This window comes from Lygodium microphyllum, chromosome 4 (assembly GCF_053477565.2).
Source record: "Lygodium microphyllum isolate KBCC chromosome 4, Lygodium_microphyllum_v1.1.10, whole genome shotgun sequence".
NCBI classification, from domain to species: Eukaryota; Viridiplantae; Streptophyta; class Polypodiopsida; order Schizaeales; family Lygodiaceae; genus Lygodium; species Lygodium microphyllum.
In genome coordinates this window covers 120331218-120356269 of record NC_141138.1, presented here as the reverse complement: position 1 = coordinate 120356269, position 25052 = coordinate 120331218, and the positions used below count along the sequence as shown (strand labels likewise).

At 41.6% G+C, this 25052-nt stretch overlaps 2 pseudogenes; one reads left to right on the top strand and one right to left on the bottom strand.

Annotated features, from left to right (window-relative positions):
- LOC148037544 (putative calcium-binding protein CML11) overlaps positions 1 to 24848 on the bottom strand; it is a 262608-nt pseudogene extending 237760 nt beyond the window's left edge.
- Positions 14340 to 16059, top strand: LOC148037545 (uncharacterized; annotated as a pseudogene).
- Positions 24849 to 25052: the final 204 nt, after the last annotated feature.

Here is a 25052-nt window from a genome sequence, read left to right as displayed (position 1 = left end):
CCTTACTGTCTATTGCACTCAATCATCACAAAACATCCCATAACCAATCAGAGCGCTACTGGAACTCATTGGACTCACCTAAAATAGCATGAATCGAATACGTCTAGAATCAAGGTTGCGTTTCCTCGTCCCGTGAACTAGAAACTCTCTCTCTCTCTCACAAACAAAGCCAACTAAGGAAATGACATATGTCCTGGCCTCCCAGGCCTCTTAAGGCTCTTTCCCAGTACTGCAACACCTTACAGCCGGTTCCCTATCCTTGTTTCACACAGCAGCTTGAGTTTGGTCTCCTGTTTCCCTGTTTCCAGCAGCAGCAAGAACCTCTGTTTTCTCTGGTTTTACCCTAATCTAACCTCAATCTAGTGCAGCCAATATGAAAAACAAAAATGTAGAACAATAGTCCTAATCTAATGCTTCCAACAAACCCAAATACTTACATGTTCCTCGGATTAAAACCTCCTAAGTCTCCTAATTATCTCGAGCACTGGTTCAGGCTGCAAACCCTACTTTCATGCTCGATCTGATGCGCGCAGTGCTCAAAGCTCAATTCCACTTGTCCCGGCAACGGAACCAAAATGTGGGAGCTCTTCGAGCTCTACCCCGAGACCTACAGACCACTTGTTACTCAAGTGTTTCGAATTGAGCAGCCATGGCTACCTCTCACATAGCCATCGCGCAATGCCTACCTTGTGGGTGTAGTGAGCTGACCTTGATGCTCGATCGAGTACCTTCCTCTCTCTTGCATCCTTGCAGCTCCATGATCCTTGAGGCGAGCTCAAGCAACCTCAATCCCTCTCCCATGAGCTTCATCCTCCATAGCCACGTTCAAGACAAGAGGAGAGAAGAGAGGAGGGGAAGATGAAGAGAGAAGATGGAGAGCTTCTTCTCCAAGATCCCTTGCCCTCCCACGATCACTCCCTCACTCTCTCACATGCTCTCAGTCCCTCTCTCAAGCACAAGCAAGGAGGCAAGAAGGTAAGAAACAAGAGGAGAAAGGAAGACGCTGTCTGCCACACGTGAGGATGCTCTTCTCATTCATTTTTTAAACTTTATATACATGCCCTAATTTCCATGGGAGGTCCTCCCCCTTTTTTACATGGCCGGCCCTTGGCCTAGGCCCCTTTTCTCATTGTCTGTCTATCCTCCTAGCTTCCTTTCCACCACCTGTCTGCATTTACAAATTGCACGGGTGAGAGCCCATCGCTCTTTTACAATATTTCAGGGTGCGCCTTTTCCATTTTAAAATGCGCCTTTCCGCTTCGGTATTTGCCCTGGACTTTTGTCTTTTCCGCTTTCTTTTGCTTTCTTGGTGTTGGGCTTTCTTCGTGTTGGGGTTAACAGCTGGAAACAATGTCTCTGAAATCTTCTCCCCAGCCTCTTTGTCGTAGCAAGGCACAACATGACTAGCATGATGCCAAAGACACACAGTAAGATCAAGTACCTATTCACGAGTGGAAATAGAATAAGTGATCCATGTTTTTATTTAAAGCATGTAACACAAACTTTATTTAGAACATACAACCATACGTTCAATGTATCCAACTTTGTTATCTTACCGCCTCTCTAGTAACGGGATGTTGATAAGCCTTGGAGTCACACATGAGTGTCCAAGTGCGGTGAAGCACAAGCCCCACTCTTGCCACATCCATAATAAACTCACCTATATGCTCTGCTAAGCACATAATGACTAAGAATCCTTGGTCGGCCAAATACTCACGAGCAAGGTCCATACAACCCATAACTAGACCCTTTGAGAACGTGTTCCACTTGGGAATAGTCATGCCCTCTAAAAACAACATTGGCGTTATGATATATGAGAAGTGAGTTTGATGTAAACCTTGTGTGATAGAAAGCATAACTTACCCAATGGGATGGGACCTAGAGCATCCACAAGCAAGCTCGTAGGAAAATCTGTAAATATCAATCGAGCCACCTCTGGACATGGAACTCCATCTTTGCTATAAAGATGCATCTTTTGTGTTGCAAAAAACTTGTTGATGCTATACACAAAACAACATAGTCATTAATGCAAAGTAAATGATGATGCAATGCTATATGCAACATGTAAATTGATGTTCTTGCAATATGTAGTTGTCATGTCTACTGATCAAGGGCAAATCTATCAATTTGGGTCACATCCACTAATAAAGCATTGAAATATGTTTGATACTGGAACCCTACAACAATTATTTCAAAGTAATTTATTTTTAATACTCATACACAACTATCTTCATGGGCGACCAAATGAATTTCAAGTTAATATAAGACTTCTCACCTACTAAACGGGTCATAGGTCGCCTCTCCCAATTCTCTCGACCAAGAGATGACTCTGCAACAAAGGAGGTGGTGGGCGCCATAGAGGACTCTGGCACATTTTTTCTCCCTAGATCTGTAGAGGTGTCTAGTTCTCCCATAAGCCCTTTGCCTCTCTTGTCAACAATGCTAGCAAGGGGAGTAGTAGTGGCTCTGGTAGTAGCTTCAATAGCATGTGCATTACCTTGAATACCTTGGGTGGCATGTGTAGCATCCTTGCTAGCTTCACTAGCCTGAGTACTTCCTTCTGCACCTTTGGTATCCTTGGTTTCTTGCTCCTCTACAGTGGTGGGTGCAGTAAGTGGTTCATGAGTATCAACTTCCTCCTTGAATCCTACATAGTATCATTCACCCTTAGATTCCCATGCATGAGCACAAAAACTATTGCTACAAAAGCGACGAGATGTTTACATAGATTGAAGTACTTACTCTCATGCATATCTTTCTCTTGCTTAGGGATAACCCCCACAGGGTAATCCAGCCCCACCAAGGGCAAACACTTGCCTCCCATGCTGTCAATTTTCTCTCACGTAATGATGGAGAATACATAGTGTTCTCATCATGAACATCAATCCACTCTCTTGTGAATTGCGGAGCTGCATCCAGCCTCTTCTCTTCTACACATTGTAGTATCCACCTATAACATTCTTGCTAATTACGCAAGCAAATGCATGCAATCTAATATGAAAATTAGACACACAATCTCCTTTATATAAGACAATAGTTTTATAATAATAAACCAACCACCCAACCTCGAGCTTTCATGTGGAGCTTAGAATAGAAAAATCAATAACATAGATAGGATTTCAAGTGCCATTATATCTACTACATTTAAGATGAAGAGTTTACAAGTAATGTTCCTTTGATCAAAGCGGGTGTTATAACATTCAAAATAGAAAAATAGTTTTGATGCTAACCTATAAATCACAAGTTTGGCTGAACGCAAGCTCTGGCATCTTCTCTGCAACATCTGAAGATTTCACTCCATCCAAGAGGTGTACAAAAGCCTACACAAGTTTCACAAGCGCTTAACATTAGCACATATACATTTTAAGAAAGAACTTAAGAAAGCAATATGAATTCACTGCATTGAGTCAACCTGTATGACATGATTCTTCATGTTAAGCTTAAAGAACTCCTCAAATGAATCTGGTAGCTGTGGACCTTCTACTTGTATCCTTTCAATCTGAAGCAGTGCCTCTGAATGCAAGTGAGCCCAATATGTCTCTTTCTTCATGTAAAACCGAAAGAGCTTATAATCACCAAAATGCGGGTATTGGGAGTCTTTGGCCTTTGTGAGACTCATAAGATGCAACAATATTTTTTTCCTGTGATGCAGAAAAATATACGCAAATAGAAAGCATTGAAGAAAAAAGCATCACATACACACAACTTGTGTTATATATACAAATTACCTTTCCGTAGGGATTTTTGAGCTTGTGAGACAATACAACTTATCTCTTGTGATCTTGAGCATGCTTGCATCATCCCACTTTAGCCCAAATAACAACTTAAAGAACTCATCACCATTTTGGGGATTAGCAATGGATAGGTACTTGTAACCCCCTATCCTTAAGGCACTCCTCTTCCACCCTTGTAGCCTTCTCCAAACATTTCTTCCTCTCTACCTCATCTAGACCAAGAGCCTCAAGCTTCGCAGTTTCTTTTGAGATGGAGACATGAAATTCATCCTATCATTCAAAAAAAAAAAACTAAATTAGAGATAGAAAAGCATATCTCATACAAGTGAGCCATAGATAGAAAATCACCTTCCATACAAGCTGAGATATTAAACCGCAAGGAGAGTTATACCATGGAGCAACATCATGATAATATCTTGCCTCTATACTCATCTCAACCTCAGCCCACTTCATCATGGCTGGACTCAATCTATCTAGAATGGAGTCTTTGTTTGCAGTACCAAACTTTTGAAACATATACACCTCATGCACAATATTTGGAGTAACATGAGCTCTGGAAATACTATTGAAAACAAACAAAAGCATAATTTGAGAATGTAAGTGTAACATATTACAAAGAGGAGCATAGTTAAAGGAAGAAAACTTATGCGTTGGTGGTGTCTAGTGTGAGTAGTAGCTCTGCTTCCTTCGCCTTTGGCACCTCAATGAATTGGCACCGTACACTAACATGGTAGTGAGCATAGTCGGAGTACTCTGTAATTGAAAACCAACTAACATAAGAATGGGATACAAACATTCAATACTTGCATGTATAGTGGACAAATTACTTTCTTTGATGCGTTTTCACCATGTCTTAAGCCTTTGGTTTCCATCCCAAACCAATAACTTTTTACCCTTAAGGTCTTGCCACTCTCTTCCAAGAGCCCTCTCAAAGTCCTCATTTCTTTGACGCCATATTGGACCCCATTCATCTAGATTGCTGGCTGTCACAGACATGGTCTCCCCTCTCGAACCTTCAACTGACACAAGGAAGTGTCCCATAGTCTCAAGATAACCAGTGGAATTAAAGGAAGGAATCAACCACTGGGCATCATCCGTAGCAAATCTGATTGCCTCATGAGCCACCAATCTGCAAAGAGGCACAAGAGGAGGCAACATCCTCTTCTCTATATAAAATTGACTTAGCACATCCTTCATTAGGCCTAGAGAGACTTGCTTGCCTAAGTTCCTTGAGTGCTTCTTTTCCTTTTCATCATCATTCTCCCCTTCATCACTATCACCACTCACCTCTTCTTTGTCATCTAGATTATCATGTTGCACATTAGTCTCTGTAGGAGCAGATATTAATAAGTAAAAATAAAAAACAATAGCATTAAACCAATCATATATAATGGGTAGACAATATATACATAGATAAAACAATACATAACAATGAACAAACAGTCATATGTAAATGAAATGGACATATAAGTGACTACCTGTGTGCTCCGCAACCCCGTCAATTGTATTGGAGTCCCCATCCACTTGTGCTTCGTCATCAATGTAGACACATCTTTTTGGACCACGTCCTTTCTTTATTGAAGGAGTGTCCACTTATCTCAAACACGATGATGCTTCTTGCTCTAAGATCTGCCCAGGAACACATCTTGAACGTAGCTTCATACAGACTTCACGGCTACTATGAGGTGATACACATTTATTTCTCTTTCTAAGCACTCTTTTAGGTGTCATAACTTTCTCTGCACTTGCAAATAGATACACAATCAACCTCTTTAAGCTTAATAACCCTGTTTTTTGTTATCTCATGATACACAATGAACCTCTTAAAGTTAGAAAATTCATGAATGGTGCTTGTGCAAGGTGCTAAATGCCTCTAGCTATGAAAATGCTCATAAAAGTATTTGTACAATTAGCCTTTTCTCATTGTTTGGATTTAACTAAAGTATATAAGCTATGGAACAACTGAATGTGAGTGACCTTTGGACAAGAGTATTTCACGAAGATATTGTGTTTAATAGCACTTTGTTAATTAAGGTGGTGAAGGATAGGGATTTTTACTATTTATAAGACCTTTACTTTGAAGGACTTAATGCTATAGGAAACATGTGGAATGTTTTGACTATTGAACTTTAACATTTAGTATGGCTCATGTCTACACAACAAATTTCCCTGAGCTGAATGAAGGGATCATAAGATGTGATATCAAGTGAATGCAGCTTGAATGTCACTTGCTAGGAACATTTTAAGTCAACAATCCATCCTTTTGAAATGACAAATAGTTCTTCCCAAATGTAGCAACACGGTGTTCCTTTTGCTTGGATGATCTAAGTTGTTAGAACATTTTCCATTCTGCATTTGTGGTTCTACCTACTCCACTCGATAACCTAGAAAATATTACAGATGATCGTAGTGGAGGTAGACCTTTCATGGAGTTCCTTAAAGCAGCCAAATACAACAAGACTTTTAATTGAAGCCCACCCATTGTCCGCGTCCACGCGGACGATTGGGAGGCTCCCACCCTCGATGTTTTGTCGTCGACTTACAAGCCAATTTACAAGCATTTTAAGCCTAATGCAAGTACTACGTAAGCGAAATATACTCGTAAGGGTGAATATGTGCAGTAAAAAATTCAAAGAAAAGCACGCTTAATACACCAAAGCAAAATGCACCAAAAAGAAAATGAGTGCATAAGCCCACCCATCGTCTGCGTGGATGCGGATGATTGGGGGGCTTCAATGTCAACGATTGGGACGCGGACGACGCGGATGAGCTGCACGATGCCACGCGGATGAGCTGCACGACGCCATGCGGACGACGCGGATGAGCTGCGCGACGCCACATGGACGACGGGATGAGCTGCACGACGAATTGATGGGGCGAGAGCTGTGATCATTTTGCTTCAGAGAGGTGTACCTCAACAAGGGCGAGCTGATGGTGTGAGAGCTGCGAGCTGATGGGGCGGGAGCTGATGGGGCGAGCTGATGGGGCAAGAGTTGCAGGGCATTCCTCAAGGGCAGAGCCGTGGTCTGAGGAGGGTCCAGGCTGTAGGTCTACGAAGGAGGGACACGGGTCGAAAAACACGTGAGAGAGAGAGTGTGTGTGTGTGTTGCGAGAGAGAGAGATGGAGAGAAGGGAGAGAGAGAGTTAGTGTCTAAGTCTTTTTGCCTTGGTCTAGCTATAGAGAGAGAGAGAGAGAGAGAGAGAGAGAGAGAGAGAGAGAGAGAGAGAGTAATAAGCTAGTTAGTCTCTCTCTCGTAAGTTAGCTAGTCTCATAAATAGTTAGATATATAGTTAGACACGTAGTTAGCCGTTAAATAACTAGGTAATTAATACAACATAAATAAATCTTAAAAACATTAATTTAATCTAATTTACAACATTATTTTGAAAAACTCATGGGGCGAGAGCTCTTAATTATGAGTGCATAGTTGGTTATTTAGTTAGATATATAGTCAGAAATGTAGTTGGACGTTGAAAAACTCACAAATAAAAACCTCGCGAAGACAGAGAATGAGAGAATGATAGAGGGCAATAAAGGTGAAGGATGGTGGGTGATTGAGTCGTAAATTTTGCTTTTAATTTTTGATGATTATGCTTATTTATTATTGCTCTTAAATGTCAATGAATGACTGTGGCTCTTAAATTTTGATGAGTGTGCATATTCATTATTTAGTCATCTCTACTTGTAGTGACGGTTGCTATAGCTTTGAGGTTATTCTAACCCTCTTGTAACTTCCTCCATGCCTCCCTTTTTTCTCTACACGGTCATCCGATGGTGAACTGTTGCCTTCTCTTCATCAAATACACAGTGTGAGCTCTATTCAGAGTTTTCTTCTCTTCATCAAATACTAACCCACCAGAGGGCACAACATGTCGAGTTTTGCTATTTTAACATGGAGACTAGCCAGCGATTACTTAGAGCACAGGGTTTCATTAAGAAATGGAGAGGTTCTTTTGAGTGAGTACTACCTACAGAATCTATTGCCTCCAACACAAAAATTCCAGGGGTTGCAAGCCGTCATAGAGAATGATGGTGGAGCAAACAACATCATCGTGTCTCCAAGATGGGATCATCAAGGGCATGCGCACTATTTGATTGATAGTACATTATCAGCCACCTACTCTATCATGCACTCAAATGACTATGTGTACATCTCTAATAGTATTGAGTCAATAGAAGATGAGATTGACAACTACATTGATTGTACTCTTGATTGTAGCAAATCAACTCTAGTGTGTCTTGACATACCCTCAGATAACAAGAAGGATGTTGATGAAGTAACAATTTCAATAGGTGCATGCAATGACGGAGGGATCCATAAGGATCTACATGACACAAATGTCGAGGAGGACCTATGTGTGGGTAGCCAAAGCGAGGACTTATCTTCCTATGATAACTCCATTGCAGCCTTCATTGAGGAGAAAGCTAGAACGGGTAGATTGAAAAAATTACTAGCGCTCTATGGACCTCCACGAAGGGTGGATGAGCTCCCAATCGAGTATAATGGTACAGTTGCTTTTGAGCTTCCAGCCACACATAGCAAGAAATGAATGATGGGTATGGAACAAAAATATGATGGTCACCTGTGGGGTCGCGGCCCTCACAAACAAATATGGCAATTGAGTGCACTGTGCGCTTGAGCTATTGTCTTGGAAGTCTTCAATGTCTCAGGATCACTTGTCCTTACTACATAACTGAGGGAAAATACAATGATGTTTTTTTCCATGGTCACTTGGATAGAACCATGAGCATGGGTTATCCTGCAAGTGAGGGAAACTCCAAGATAACATGTCACTATTGTTGAGATATCGAGCTCCACTCGTGATACGCCAGGGTGACCGTTGTGTATTTATGTCACCGACTTGTCAGTTGCAGACGTGGTTGGTACACCGCCCATGAATAATAGCTACATGATAGCTATCCTTATCTACTCTAGTTCGTGGCTCAGTTAGTATGCCACCTTAGTTAGTTGAGTTTGGTTTGAGACCCATATATAGGGTTCTTCTATTTCTTTGTATTAGAGTTCTTTTTGGCTTACACAACTAAGAAGAGGAAAACTGTTTTCAGCCTCCACCCTTGTGTGTATTCCCCCATTGTGCAAGCAAGAAAGCTTCAAGTGAGACTCCTTCCTTCTCTCCCACAATCTTGACATGGTATCAGAGCCTTGTTCGTGGTAAGGAGCTCAAGAAAGCAAGTCAAGCTCGCGGTGTTCTGGTAAGAGGAGTAGTGTTGCTTTCATTTTCTGTTTTGGGAGCAAATCTCTGCAGGTAGCACAGCTGAAAAGTGCAGGAGTGCATTGTCTCAGGTTGAGATGCCCTTCGCGGTGAAGCAAGAGGGCAGTATATGCTGTGGGAAAGGGCTTTAGCCCTTGGTGACCTTGTTTTTTTGATTTGAGGCCATTTTGGGGCCTGTTTTGGAGGCGGAAGTTTTGTGTACGCACTCAGGAAAAGGCCCAGTTTTATGCTGTGCAGCCACTATTCTACAGGTCGGTGAAAAGTTACTGTAGAAATTGCATCGTATGCTTGTGCGCAGAGACATTGGGAGTTAGAGAATCATCCTTGGTTCCTGTTTATGCAAAATCGTCACTAGGAAGTGACTGTGTGGTCAAATACCACTTTCGCCAGTTTTGCAGATTTGCCCTTGTGAGGGTGAAGCTGTGTTTTTTGCAGTGACAGAATTTTTTACAGTGTTCTGTAATGGCGTCTGATTCTCTTTCACAGATTGTCACTGCAAAGCTTGACAAGAACAACTTCCAAGCATGGAAGTTTAGAATGACGAATTTCCTCATGGGAAAAGGATATTGGGAATTTGTTGCAGGAAATGAAGAAGAACCAGTTCTTCCTGATGTTCCCAATCAGCAGCAAATGCAGGCATTTAAAGCATGGCATGAGAGAGCCAGGAAAGTTATGTATTGGCTGTTTATCAGCATTTCAGACTCTATGATTGTGCATATTCAGGATGCAAGTACGCCAAAGGAGGCACGGGATACTTTGTCAAAAATGTATAGCACAAATACGCAAGCCAGGAAAATGCAGCTCAAGCAAGAGTTGCATAATGTGCAAAGAGAAAATATGAGCATCAATGAATACCATATGAAGGTGAAGAAGATTGCAGATGCACTTACTTCCATTGGGTCGCCAGTGGAAGATGATGATTTAGTTTCTGTGACCTTGAATGGTCTAGGAAAGGATTATGCACAGTTTTGGACATCCATTTCAGTTCGTGAAAGATTTCCTGATTTTGAGGAGCTGATTGCTCTTCTAATTTCTGAGGAGCAAAGAAATGGTGGTGCATCTTCTTCAGGAGGAACTTCAAAAGAAGCTATCTTCTACTCAAATGCTGGAAGAGGTAGAGGCAGAGGTAGAGGAGGCTGATTTGGAGGCCGTGGTAGAAATCAGAATATGCAGCAAACTCAAGAAAACCAGTCCTACGGAGGAGGACGTGGTAACTCTAGAGGCAGGGGGAGCCAAAGAGGTCGTGGTGGATGGCAAAGAGGCCAAAATGCAAACAGTAATGTTGAATGCTACTATTGTGGTAAAATGGGTCATATGGCTAAAGACTGCTATAAAAAGCAGAATGACATCATGAATGGAAAACTGCAACAAGGAAATTATGCATCCTCTAGTAGAAAGGGTGATGACAGAAATGAGCATCTGTTTATGGTGCAGCACATGAACAATTCTATGACAAGTGCAGGAGAAAGCAATTATGTATGGTATGTTGACTCAGGTGCATCAAACCACATGACAGGTCATGCAGAATGGATGGAGGATGCAAGGAAAATGGAAAAACCAGGATTTGTGGAGACTGGTGATGATACTGCACATCCTATTGTGCAGATTGGAAAAATTCCCTTGTCTATGCAGGATGGGAAAAAGAAATACCTGTCCGATGTATTTCATGTCCTGAATATCACCAAGAATCTGGTTTCTGTTGGTCAAATGGTTGAATAGGGCTTGCAGGTCAGATTTAATCCTCATGGATGCTTTGTTGAGGATATGAAAAATAAAGGTCGCTTGATAGCAAAAGGAAAGAAGAAGGGCAGAATGTTTACGTTGGATGCAGACATGTCTGAATTGAGTGCAGCAATGTTTGCACATGGGACCGGTGTAGTTGCAAATATTGATATCTGGCATAAACGCATTGGTCATGTTAATGTACAATGACTTAAATCAATGCAGGCCCAAAACATTGTTGCAGGATTGCCCAAATTCAAGGTTGCAGAAATGCATAAGGTATGTGAAGCCTGTCAGTTTGGAAAACAGGCAAGGAGACCATTTCCTAGACATGTTCAAGAGAGTGAGAAGCCATTGGAATTAATCCACTCTGATGTGTGGACTACTAAAGCTGCATCTCTTGGAGGCTGTCATTATTTTGTAACTTTTATTGATGACTATAGCAAAAAAGTTTGGGTGTATTTTATGAAAAAGAAAAGTGAAGTTTTTGGGCATTTCAAAACCCTTAAAGCTATGGTTGAAAAAGAAACAGGTTTGCAAATAAAATGCCTAAGGTCAGATGGAGGGGGAGAGTACCTCTCAAATGAGTTTGCAAGGTTCCTGCAGGAACATGGCATAAAGCAGCAATATTCATGCAGTTATACCCCACAACAAAATGGAATTGCAGAAAGGAAAAACAAGCATATTGGAGAGGTATCTCATGCCATGCTTAATGAAAAAGACTTGCCAGATTTTTATTGGGCTGAAGCAGTTGCTACAACAGTCTACATAATGAACAGGACTCCCACTGCAACAATACATGGAATGACTCCAGAGGAGAGGTATACTGGTAGGAAACCAGATATTTCTCATTTGAAAATTTTTGGTTGCATTGCCTATGTACATGTGCGAGATGAGTTGAGATCCAAGTTGGATCCAAAAGCTGAGAAGTGCATCTTTATTGGTTACTCTCTGCAGCAAAAAGGGTATAGATGCTATAACCCTTCTACTCGTAAGTTTACAGTGAGCAGAGATGTTGTTTTTTATGAGATGAGTAGCTGGTATACAGTAAATGTGATTGATGATATAGATGCACAAAATGATAATGCTGCACAGAATTCACAGCAGCAGTCGCAAAATATTAGTGGACCTGGAGCGTCCTCTAGTAGTGGTTCACATTCTTCGCCATGGACAGGCAGATTGAGATCAGGAGAATCTCCTCAAAGCAATGCAGATAGTGGTATGCAGGTATCACGAAAAGGAAAAGAGAAGGTTGATCAGCCCATGTTTGATGTGAATGCAGGTCACTCTTATGTGGATGGTGAATCCAGTGGCTCAGAACAGAGCATTGATGATGAGTTGGGTATTCCTTCTATTGTTACACCTGGAGTAAGGAAGACCAGGGATGTTTTGAGAGCACCTGGGAGTGAACCTACTTTGCGCAGGTCTACGAGAGCTAGGTATCCTGTGGATAGGCTGAAATATGATGGATTTACAGCCATTCACTATGCATATATGGTCAAAGTGATACAGGAACTAGAACCCACTTCTTTTGAGTAAGCCATGGGAAAAGAAAAATGGGAGAAAGCCATGGATGAAGAAATGGATGCCTTGGAAGCAAATGCTAAATGGGAATTGATACCTTTGCCTAAAGGTAAAAATGCAATTGGCTGTAAGTGGGTTTATAAGGTGAAGCACAATGCAGATGGTTCTGTGAACAGATACAAGGCAAGATTAGTAGTCAAGGGGTATGCACAAACATATGGCATTGACTATGAAGAAACATTCAGTCCGGTTGCAAGGATGGCAACTGTAAGAGCAGTCATTGCTATGGCTGCATCAAAGGGATGGTCTTTACATCAGATGGATGTAAAGAATACCTTCTTGCATGGTGATTTGCAAGAAGAGGTCTATATGGAGCAGCCACCAGGTTATGTGCATGCTGTTCATCCTGAGTTTGTTTGCAGGTTGAAGAAAGCCTTGTATGGCTTGAAGCAAGCACCTAGAGCATGGTCTGACAAGATAGGACAGTATCTTATCACTATTGGTTTTCAGATTTCCAAGGCGGATTTCTCACTTTATGTGAGAAAAATAGAGAAATGTATTATGCTGCTTGTCATTTATGTTGATGATTTGATTATGACAGGTGACAGTGATGAAGATATCCTTCATGTGAAAATGCAATTGAAGCAGAAGTTTGAGATGAAGGATTTGGGAGAGCTGCGTTATTTCTTGGGCATTGAGGTTATTAGATCACCAAGTGGGATACAGCTCTTGCAGAGGCAATATGGATTGGACATGCTGTCCAAATATGGGATGACAGGTTGTAAGCCTATTTCAGTTCCTTTGGAGCAGAATGTGAAGCTGAGCACAGATGCAGGTGAGCTTCTAGAAGACCCTACTATGTATAGACGCATAGTAGGAAGTTTGATTTATATGACTATTACCAGGCCAGATTTGAGCTATGATGTTGGATTGGTAAGTCAGTTTATGCAGGCTCCAAGAAAACCACATTTGGATGCGGCTAGACGCATACTCAGGTATGTGAAGTCCACATTGCAGTATGGACTATTTTATGAGACTGGGGTTCAGATACAGTTGCATGGATACACTGATGCTGATTGGGTTGGTAGTATCTCTGATAGACGATCTACCAGTGGATATATGTTCTCTTTTGGGAGTGCTGCAGTCACTTGGAACAGCAAGAAACAGCCTACAGTTGCCTTGTCAAGCACAGAGGCTGAGTACAGGGGTGCAGCAATGGCTGCATGTGAGGTAGCTTGGTTGCATAAGCTACTTTATGATATGCATCAGTCTACAGATGGGCCAGTTGTCATTTATTGTGACAACATGAGTAGTATACACTTGGCAAATAACCCAGTCTATCATGCTAGAACAAAGCACATTGAGGTGCATTATCACTATGTGCGAGAGAGGGTTTTACTAGGTCTTATTGATCTAGTTTATGTCAGCACAGAGGATCAGGTAGCTGACATATTCACGAAGGCATTGGGCGCAGAGAAGCTGCGCAAGTTCAGAGACCTGCTTGGTGTGCAGGAATTGGGATTGAGCTCGAGGGGGAGTGTTGAGATATCGAGCTCCACTCATGATACGCCAGGGTGACCGTTGTGTATTTATGTCACCGACTTGTCAGTTGTAGATGCGGTTGGTACACCGCCCATGAATAATAGCTACATGATAGCTATCCTTATCTACTCTAGTTCGTGGCTCAGTTAGTATGCCACCTTAGTTAGTTGAGTTTGGTTTGAGACCCATATATAGGGTTCTTCTATTTCTTTGTATTAGAGTTCTTTTTGCCTTACACAACTAAGAAGAGGAAAACTGTTTTCAGCCTCCACCCTTGTGTGTATTCCCCCATTGTGCAAGCAAGAAAGCTTCAAGTGAGACTCCTTCCTTCTCTCCCACAATCTTGACAACTATTGTCAAAATGTTGCTACTTGTGCAACCATTTGCAAATGCATGATCTATTATGTGTTGCCACTGGATCCTACAATGACACATTTGGTGATCCATGTTGGGGAGCATGCTCACAGTGGTCAACAAGGCACAAAGAGGGCAACCCTTGACAAGGTGCGAAGGCTTGTGAGCATGGTCCTAAAGATCGAAAAGGGAGGCCCATGAAAAATACAGATGCTAGTCACTCGACAAATGTTGTTTGAATCTTTAACAAAAGAAGACGAGTTGGAGGCGACTGAGGTGGACCTTAATCATTTTCTAGAAGAAATGATGCCACTTGTGCAGAATAAAGGGTAAGCTTGTGCATTATTATTTTCTGCTTACAATGTATGTCCTGCATTTGTAATAACCATCTAATAAATACATAGGTTCAAAGGCATTGTTTCACAAGAGAGAGCCAAACAAGGTCAAGTGGTTGGTGATGGGTATGACAACATACTTCTTTTGCAAAAACGTTGTGTCTTCCCATTTTTCCATGGAAGTAGATTTCCGGGACAAGGTGATGCCAAGGAGAAGTGCTACTTGTTTAAAATTTCCACCAAGGGACCAACATCAGGGGTGGACTTAGTTAATCGTATGAGGCGAATAGGGACTGGAGATTTACGACGTGCATGGGTGCACTTTGATCATACCCATAGGATTGATGGGTGGGCAACTATGTCTTGTTCAGTTTATGATCACGGGTATGTGGCAACATAATTAAAGCTTGTATTGAAATTAAATTTTTGTTAATGAACACTATACTAATGTATCAATCATGAACTAGCATGAGAGCATTACAGGTAATTGCAATATGTGAATTTAAAGAGGAGGACGAAGAGTCTCAAATCCTGTTTTGGAGAAATTTGAATTCTGTCATGGTTCAATGTGGCCATGATCCACCTAACTTTGCTAGATTTATGTCCGATGAGGCAAGTGCAAATTGGATGGCAATAAGGGCTGTGTACAATGGAGGACCTCATAACATAATGGAAGGGAGGGAGCACTCTTGTCTTTTTCATTGGGAGCAAAGTTTGCAAAAGCATACCAAGAAATTAGTCACTGTGGATAAACAAATGCATCACATTGAATTGTGTGAAGAATAGAGGCTAACAAGGACAACTCAACTAGCCTCACTTCATGCCTCTGCTATCTGAGATTGGTGGGCACGAAATGTAAACAAGGAACACATCAAGGCTTTGGATAGGTGGTTGAAATGGTGGGAGCAAAGAATTGCCCCACTGGGGAGGAATTGAATCTCATGTAAGTGTGTCATTTTTTCTAGCTCATTAAGATTTGTTGCACAATGTAGCAATGGGGAGAGCTACTGATTCTATTTTTGGATTTGACTCCGCAGGCTAACAAAAGTCCTTGGGAACATGCTCAAATTCCAAGCATAAACTTATCAAAAAGTGTCCATGATAGTTGGTTAGCAGGTGAGAGTGGAAAACGAAAGATATCACTTTATGATGCATGTGTTAGTGATGTTTTGAATGCATATATTCAATGTGCAAAGAGGTTGGGCTATACCACAAGGAGGTTTATTGGATCTGGGCCTTCTATGGAGTCTTTGTTGGCTAGTGCCAGCAAAAGGGAATCCCCAAATCCCACCTCTGTTGCACGTGCGTTGCAAGGTGTTGTAGTTGGAAGTCATTTGTACGAGGAGCCTATAATGCAAGGTGATAGGGAGACTGTGCAAAGAAAAAAGAAGGGAGGTGGAGCAACTGTAAGTTCTCATAGACCGGGGTGCATGATGGAGTCAAGGCAAAGAAAAATCAGGGGCAGGCCGTGGAGTATACAGTTTGACGATGGAAAGATGGAAGAGATATGTATCCAAGAGGATGAGGAGATACCAATCAAGCCCTTTGCAAGTGGAGTAAGTGCACCAGATGCGGGAACATCAACCCACGTAGAAGAGGTAGAAGTGGCATAGGAGGAGTGGGCTTTACGAAGGACACCACCTAACTGTGTGAGAAAGTGTTTTGGTATGGAGGGTAGAAAGAATTGCAACAGCAAATTACAGAGTCGGCAAGTGGGGTTAGTTGCGCCCTGCTTTTGGTCTAAGAGAGCCTATAAGAACAAGGCCATTGCACAATGGATATGGTTCTGTAATCATGATGTCAAGCATACAAACGTTGTGCAGAAACAAGTGATAGCATCACCAATTGTTCCATCTTTGTGGCCAGTTGATATAGGAATAAATATATCAAAGGAAGAGTGTAGCAGCCTAAGACAGGCTGGTTTCAAGTTTGCCTGCTTTATAGCACCACCAAGGAACGAGAAGAGCAAACCTCCTATTTCTACAGAATGTGGTTCAAGTGGGAGAAGACGCAAGTGGAGACATGGAATTTCCAAAGATGCACAAAAGAGAATAGAGGCAGCTGGTTGCATGGTTGTGACATTCTTGGAGGAGGTAGTGCAACTTGAGAGACAACATTCAGTATTTTGAGTCTTGATAGAGAGTTGTTATGATGTGCACATCAAAGAAGAGCCTAGGTGCACTTGTCTTGATTTTCAAAAAAGAGAATCCACCCAAAAGGCATTTCTTGCTTGCAAACATATGTATTATGTGTACATGCACATGCTTGGCCTTCAACCCAAGGAGCACATGGTCATACATCAGCCTGCACTAACTCCCATTGACCTTGCGTTTGTGTTAGGGCAAACACATAAGATATGTCAAGATTGTGGGAGAGAAGGAAGGAGTCTCACTTGTAGCTTTCTTGCTTGCACAATGGGGGAATACACACAAGGGTGGAGGCTGAAAACAATTTTCCTCTTCTTAGTTGTGGAAGCCAAAAGAACTCACATACAAAGAAAATAGGAGAACCCTATATATGGGTCTCAAACCAAACTCAACTAACTAAGGTGGCATACTAACTCAGCCACCAACTAGAGTAGATAAGGATAGCTGTCATGTAGCTATTATTCATGGGCGGTGTACCAACCGCATCTGCAACTGACAAGTCGGTGACATAAATACACAACGGTCACCCTGGCGTATCACGAGTGGAGCTCGATATCTCAACACTCCCCCTCGAGCTCAATCCCAATTCTTGCACACCAAGCAGGTCTCTGAACTTGCGCAGCTTCTCTGCGCCCAATGCCTTCATGAATATGTCAGCTACCTGATCCTCTGTGCTGACATAAACTATATCAATAAGACCTAGTAAAACCCTCTCTCGCACATAGTGATAATGCACCTCAATGTGCTTTGTTCTAGCATGATAGACTGGGTTATTTGCCAAGTGTATACTACTCATGTTGTCACAATAAATGACAACTGGCCTATCTGTAGACTGATGCATATCATAAAGTAGCTTATGCAACCAAGCTACCTCACATGCAGCCATTGCTGCACCCCTGTACTCAGCCTCTGTGCTGGACAAGGCAACTGTAGGCTATTTCTTGCTGCTCCAAGTGACTGCAGCACTCCCAAAAGAGAACACATATCCACTGGTAGATCATCTATCAGAAATACTACCAGCCCAATCAGCATCAGTGTATCCATGCAACTGTATCTGAACCCCAGTCTCATAAAATAGTCCATACTGCAATGTGGACTTCACATACCTGAGTATGAGTCTAGCCGCATCCAAATGTGGTTTCCTTGGAGCCTGCATAAACTGACTTACCAATTCAATAGCATAGCTCAAATTTGGCCTAGTAATAGTCATATAAATCAAACTTCCTACCATGCTTCTGTACATAGTAGGGTCTTCTAGAAGCTCACCTGTATCTGTGCTCAGCTTCACATTCTGCTCCAAAAGAACTGAAATAGGCTTACAGCCTGTCATCCCATATTTGGACAGCATGTCCAATCCATACTGCCTCTGCAAGAGCTGTATCCCACTTGGTGATCTGATCACCTCAATGCCCAAGAAATAACGCAGCTCTCCCAAATCCTTCATCTCAAACTTCTGCTACAACAACATTTTCACATGAAGGATATCTTCATCACTGTCACCTGTCATAATCAAATCATCAACATAAATGACAAGTAGTATAATATCTTTCTCTGTTTTTCTCACATAAAGTGAGAAATCTGCCTTGGAAATCTGAAAGCCAATAGTGACAAGATACTGTCCTATCTTGTCAAACCATGCTCTAGGTGCTTGCTTCAAGCCATACAAGGCTTTCTTCAATGTGCAAACAAACTCAGGATAAACAGCATGCACATAACCTGGTGGTTGCTCCATATAGACCTCTTCTTGCAAATCACCATGCAAGAAGGCATTCTTTACATCCATCTGATGTAAAGACCATCCCTTTGATGCAGTCATAGTAATGACTGCTCTTACAGTTGCCATCCTTGCAACCGGACTGAATGTTTCTTCATAGTCAATGCCATATGTTTGTGCATACCCCTTGACTACTAATCTTGCCTTGTATCTATTCACAGAACCATCTGCATTGTGCTTCACCTTATAAACCCACTTATAGCCAATTGCATTTTTACCTTTAGGCAAAGGTACCAATTCCCATGTAGCATTTGCTTCCAAGGCATCCATTTCTTCATCCATGGCTTTCTCCCATTTTTCTTTTCCCATGGCTTCCTCAAAAGAAGTGGGTTCTGGTTCCTGTATCACTTTAACCATATATGCATAGTGAATGGCTGTAAATCCATCATATTTCAGCCTATCCACAGGATACCTAGCTCTCGTAGACCTGCGCAAAGTAGGTTCACTCCCAGGTGCTCTCAAAACATCCCTGGTCTTCCTTACTCCAGGTGTAACAATAGAAGGAATACCTAACTCATCATCAATGCTCTGTTCTGAGCCACTGGATTCACCATCCACATAAGAGTGACCTGCATTCACATCAAACATGGGCTGATCAACCTTCCCTTTTCCTTTTCGTGATACCTGCATACCACTATCTGCATTGCTTTGAGAAGATTCTCCTGATCTCAATCTGCCTGTCCATGGCGAAGAATGTGAACCACTGCTAGAGGACGCTCCAAGTCCACTAATATTTTGTGACTGCTGCTGTGAATTCTGTGCAGCATTACCATTTTGTGCATCTACATCATCAATCACATTTACTGGTTTATACCAGCTACTCATCTCATAAAAAACAACATCTCTGCTCACTGTAAACTTACGAGTAGAAGGGTTATAGCATCTATACCCTTTTTGCTGCAGAGAGTAACCAATAAAGATGCACTTTTCAGCTTTTGGATCCAACTTGGATCTCAACTCATCTCGCACATGTACATAGGCAATGCAACCAAAAATTTTCAAATGAGAAATATCTGGTTTCCTACCAGTATACCTCTCCTCTGGAGTCATTCCATGTATTGCTACAGTGGGAGTCCTGTTCATTATGTAGATTGCTGTAGCAACTGCTTCAGCCCAATAAAAATCTGGCAAGTCTTTTTCATTGAGCATGGCACGAGATACCTCTCCAATATGCCTGTTTTTCCTTTCTGCAATTCCATTTTGTTGTGGGGTATGACTACATGAATATTGCTGCTTTATGCCATGCTCCTGCAGGAACCTTGCAAACTCATTTGAGAGGTACTCTCCCCCTCCATCTGACCTTAGGCATTTTATCTGCAGGCCTGTTTCTTTTTCAACCATAGCTTTAAGGGTTTTAAAATGCCCAAAAACTTCATTTTTCTTTTTCATAAAATACACCCAAACTTTTCTGCTATAGTCATTAATAAAACTGACAAAATAATGACAGCCTCCAAGAGATGCAGCTTTAGTAGTCCACACATCAGAGTGGATTAATTCCAATGGCTTCTCACTCTCTTGAACATGTCTAGGAAATGGTCTCCTTGCCTGTTTTCCAAACTGACAGGCTTCACATACCTTATGCATTTCTGCAACCTTGAATTTTGGCAATCCTGCAACAATATTTTGGGCTTGCATTGATTTAAGTCGTTGTACATTAACATGACCAATGCGTTTATGCCAGATATCAATATCTGCAACTACACCGGTCCCATGTGCAAACATTGCTGCACTCAATTCAGGCATGTCTGCATCCAATGTAAACATTTTTCCCTTCTTCTTTCCTTTTGCTATCAAGCGACCTTTATTTTTCATATCCTCAACAAAGCATCCATGAGGATTAAATCTGACCTGCAAGTCCTGCTCAACCATTTGACCAACAGAAACCAGATTCTTGGTGATATTTGGAACATGAAATACATTCGACAGGTATTTCTTTTTTCCATCCTGCATAGACAAGGGAATTTTTCCAATTTGCATAATAGGATGTGCAATATCATCACCAGTCTCCACAAATACTGGTTTTTCCATTTTCCTTGCATCCTCCATCCATTCTGCATGACCTGTCATGTGGTTTGATGCACCTGAGTCAACATACCATACATCGTTGCTTTCTTCTGCACTTGTCACAGAATTGTTCATGTGCTGCACCATAAATAAGTGCTCATTTCTGTCATCACCCTGTCTACTAGAAGATGCATAATTCCCTTGTTGCAATTTCCCATTCATGATGTCATTCTGCTTTTTATAGCAGTCTTTAGCCATATGACCCATTTTACCACAGTAGTAGCATTCAACATTGCTGTTTGCATTTTGGCCTCTTTGCCATCCACCACGACCTCTTTGGCTCCCCCTGCCTCTAGAGTTACCATGTCCTCCTCCATAGGACTGGTTTTCTTGAGTTTGCTGCATATTCTGATTTCTACCACGGCCTCCAAATCGGCATCCTCTACCTCTGCCTCTACCTCTTCCAGCATTTGAGTAGAAGACAGCTTCTTTTGAAGTTCCTCCTGAAGAAGATGCACCACCATTTCTCTGCTCCTCAGAAATTAGAAGAGCAATCAACTCCTCAAAATCAGGAAATCTTTCACGAACTGAAATGGATGTCCGAAACTGTGCATAATCCTTTCCTAGACCATTTAAGGTCACGGAAACTAAATCATCATCTTCCACTGGCGACCCAATGGAAGCAAGTGCATCTGCAATCTTCTTCACCTTCATGTGGTAGTCATTGATGCTCATATTTTCTCTTTGCACATTATGCAACTCTTGCTTGAGCTGCATTTTCCTGGCTTGCGTATTTGTGCTATACATTTTTGACAAAGTATCCCATGCCTCCTTTGGCGTACTTGCATCTTGAATATGCACAATCATAGAATCTGAAATACTGATAGACAGCCAATACATAACTTTCCTAGCTCTCTCATGCCACGCTTTAAATGCCTGCATTTGCTGTTGATTGGGAACATCAGGAAGAACTGGTTCTTCTTCATTTCCTGCAACAAATTCCCAATATCCTTTTCCCATAAGGAAATTCGTCATTCTAAACTTCCATGCTTGGAAGTTGTTCTTGTCAAGCTTTTCAGTGACAATCTGTGAGAAAGAATCAGATGCCATTACAGAACACTGCAAAAAATTCTGTCACTGCAAAGAACACAGCTTCAGCCTCACAAAGGCAAATCTGCAAAACTGACGAAAGTGGTATTTGACCACACAGTCACTTCCTAGTGACGATTTTGCATCAACAGGTAACAGGGATGATTTTTTAACTCCCAATGTCTCTGCGCACAAGCATACGATGCAATTTCTACAGTAACTTTTCACCGACCTGTAGAATAGTGGCTGCACAGCATAAAACTGGGCCTTTTCCTGAGTGCGTGCAGAAAACTTCCGCCTCCAAAATAGGCCCCGAAATGCCCTAAAATAAAAAAAACAAGGTCACCGAGCATATACTGCCCTCTTTCTTCACCGCGAAGAGCGTCTCAACCTGAGACAATGCACTCTTGCAATTTCCGACTGTACTACCTGCAGAGATCTGCTCCCAAAACAGAAAATGAAAGCAACACTGCTCCTCTTACCAGAACACCGCGAGCTTGGATTGCTTTCTTGAGCTCCTTACCGCGAACAAGGCTCTGATACCATGTCAAGATTGTGGGAGAGAAGGAAGGAGTCTCACTTGTAGCTTTCTTGCTTGCACAATGGGGGAATACACACAAGGGTGGAGGCTAAAAACAATTTTCCTCTTCTTAGTTGTGGAAGTCAAAAGAACTCACATACAAAGAAAATAGGAGAACCCTATATATGGGTCTCAAACCAAACTCAACTAACTAAGGTGGCATACTAACTGAGCCACGAACTAGAGTAGATAAGGATAGCTGTCATGTAGCTATTATTCATGGGCGGTGTACCAACCGCATCTGCAACTGACAAGTCGGTGACATAAATACACAACGGTCACCCTGGCGTATCACGAGTGGAGCTCGATATCTCAACAAGATATGCCCTGTTATGTAGGAAGCCCAAAGTAAGCATGGCTCATTCATTGTTCTGGCCAACTCATCATCATGCACTTCATTAGGGTGTGACATGTCCTTTTTGTTACATGAAGATCGATCAAGGCGTAGCAATCTTGGAACCTTTCTAGATATTGTACTCCTTTTGGGTAATGCAAAAATTTGGAATGTTATTATTTGTTGTGATTATTCAGCACCATTGCTCCCTTTACTGTGAATGGTTTAGTATTCTCCTTGGGAGCTCCCAAATGATGATGCATGCATGATGCATAATATATGTTTATGTTAAAGAAGAGCAGTAGTGTGTGACATGTCGTTTGTAGAAAGCATCCAAGGTTGTTTCAAAAAGCTCTAAAAATCAATTTCAATTGTAAAAGAACGAAATCAAAAGCTCGCAAAAATAACACACCCCAAAAGTTGAGGTTTAGGGATAGTGATGCCAATATATTTAAAGAGACAGTTGCTAAATTTCATAAGTCCATGGTGGAGGCATGGACTACAAATAGCATAACACACTACATGGTCAGTATTGCCACCATTACAAAAAAAAATCATCATGTCGAATTAGTTTGTGTTTCTAATCTCTCTTCTTGTGCAGTATATACTTGAAGCACATGGTCCATACTTTGCAGATCAAGGAAGTTTGGCAGTATCATCAACTCAAGGCATGGAATGATCTCATTGGCAAGCTCACTGTGCTTTTCAAAAGGCAATTAATCATGGAGGTGGCATCAATGATTTCAATTCTATGAGGCAATTATTACAATGGTAGTATAGGAGATTAGAGATACGATACGAGGAAAAAGAAAAGAAGTCCAAAACCGCTCAAGCGGAATTTATAAGTAGGGCAATATATGAAGTGAGAAAAGCAAGATATGAAAACAACACAGCTAGACAACGCGATGCAGAATGGTCGACAACCTAAGAGAGAGATGGCAAGAAATGGAGACCTAGATAAAGATAATACTTTTGATGCATTTAGAGTCAACGAGTGAGCACACGTTCTAAGGATATGACACATCAATACTCCTACCTTTAACATGAGATGTCTTTTGCAAATTTTGTTTAAAATTTCCAAGGTTTGTCACTATGTTTTTCAAAGTCTATTTCAGACTATGTTTTTAAGTTACGAAAAGCCAATTTCAAAATCCTAAGACAAAGATATGAAAATTCCAAACCTTGGAACATTCACTAGCCTAGATAGAGAGGGGCATGAGGGGGGTGGTAGGAGAGAGAGAGAGATAGGAATGGGGTGGGGTGGAGAAATGAAATGAAATGATAATTTTAAAGTTCATTTACACCACAATAAGTTTAAAAGTTTTGTACTTAAGCCAAGTCTCTCCTTTCATTTTTTTCCATTACTCTTCACTCTACCCTCCACCTTTCTATCCTTTATCATCACAACCATGGCACGTTCCAAGATTTCTATCAAGAAGGCACCTACAAAAGCAAGAGCTCAATACTCTTCTGAATCTAGTGAGCATATTGTGAGTGACAAAGGTCCCCTAGAGGCCGACAATGATGGCCTTACTGTAGCTAATAGTGGTGGCACTATTTTATCTAACAATGGTGACCCTAGTGTGGTCAATAATGATGGTTTGCCATTGTCCAGAAATGGTGGTCCACATGCTCCAGTTGCTCCACCTCTCACTACTACTCCAACTGGTAATACACGTCCTCCAACACATAAGAAGTGAAGATGGAGACCATGCACAGTTGCGCTACACCTGAGATAAGGAAATTCCAAAAGAGTGCTAACTTGATTATTCCTAAGGCACCATTCTCTAGGTTGGTGCGAGAAATACTGCAATATCTATAGTTAGGGCATCATCACAAGTTCTTTTCAAGGAACCAAGCAAGGAATGTGGGGTGATGGTCAAGCCAAGCCTTGCTTGCTCTCCAAGAAGCAACTGAAAGTTAGTTGATTGATCTAATGAGTGATTATCAACTTTTTGCCATTGGTCCATAGAGGCTAGATGTATGCCCTGAAGAGTCTAGAAGATAGACAAATGATGTATTCTCTAGGAAGAGATGCTCAAAATCCCATATGCATAGTGAGGTACAATTGTACAATCCAAAAAGCTATAAAGGCATGTACTTGACACTCATTTTAACATATGGTACAATCAATTTGAGTCACTCAAGAATGTATTTATGAGTCCAAGCTAATCTATCTTGGAACCTAATTCACTTGAGCTCAAATTTCTCATTCTAATCATGTATAGTATGTTTGATTTCTGTCCACCATAGCTCATCTAGTTCTAGGTCCATGATTCTCAACATGGTATCAGAGCCATGGATGAGCTAGGTAGCTAGTGGTGTGGTTTCTTTTGTTTGGCTTTAGGGCCAATGACCTCAAGAGAGAGCCAAGATCTAGTTTCGTGATGCTCCCATCTGCATCTCGATCAAACTTGAAAAAAAATTTCCTTCAATTCAGCTAGTTGTTCTTGATCAAGAGGTGCACGAGCCATGGCGAGGGACTTCCTGGAAAAATGGGTTGGATCATAGGGATGGAGTATAACAGCCTAGTTATTTTACTAGAAATGCCCCCTTAAATGCTAAAGAGATACATACTAGGTCTCATCAATATTCAATTGCAGGGTATAATAACCCTGAGGCACAGAGATCATATGCTTTCTTCAGATAATCCACTGGACGGATAGTGAAGGTGGAGA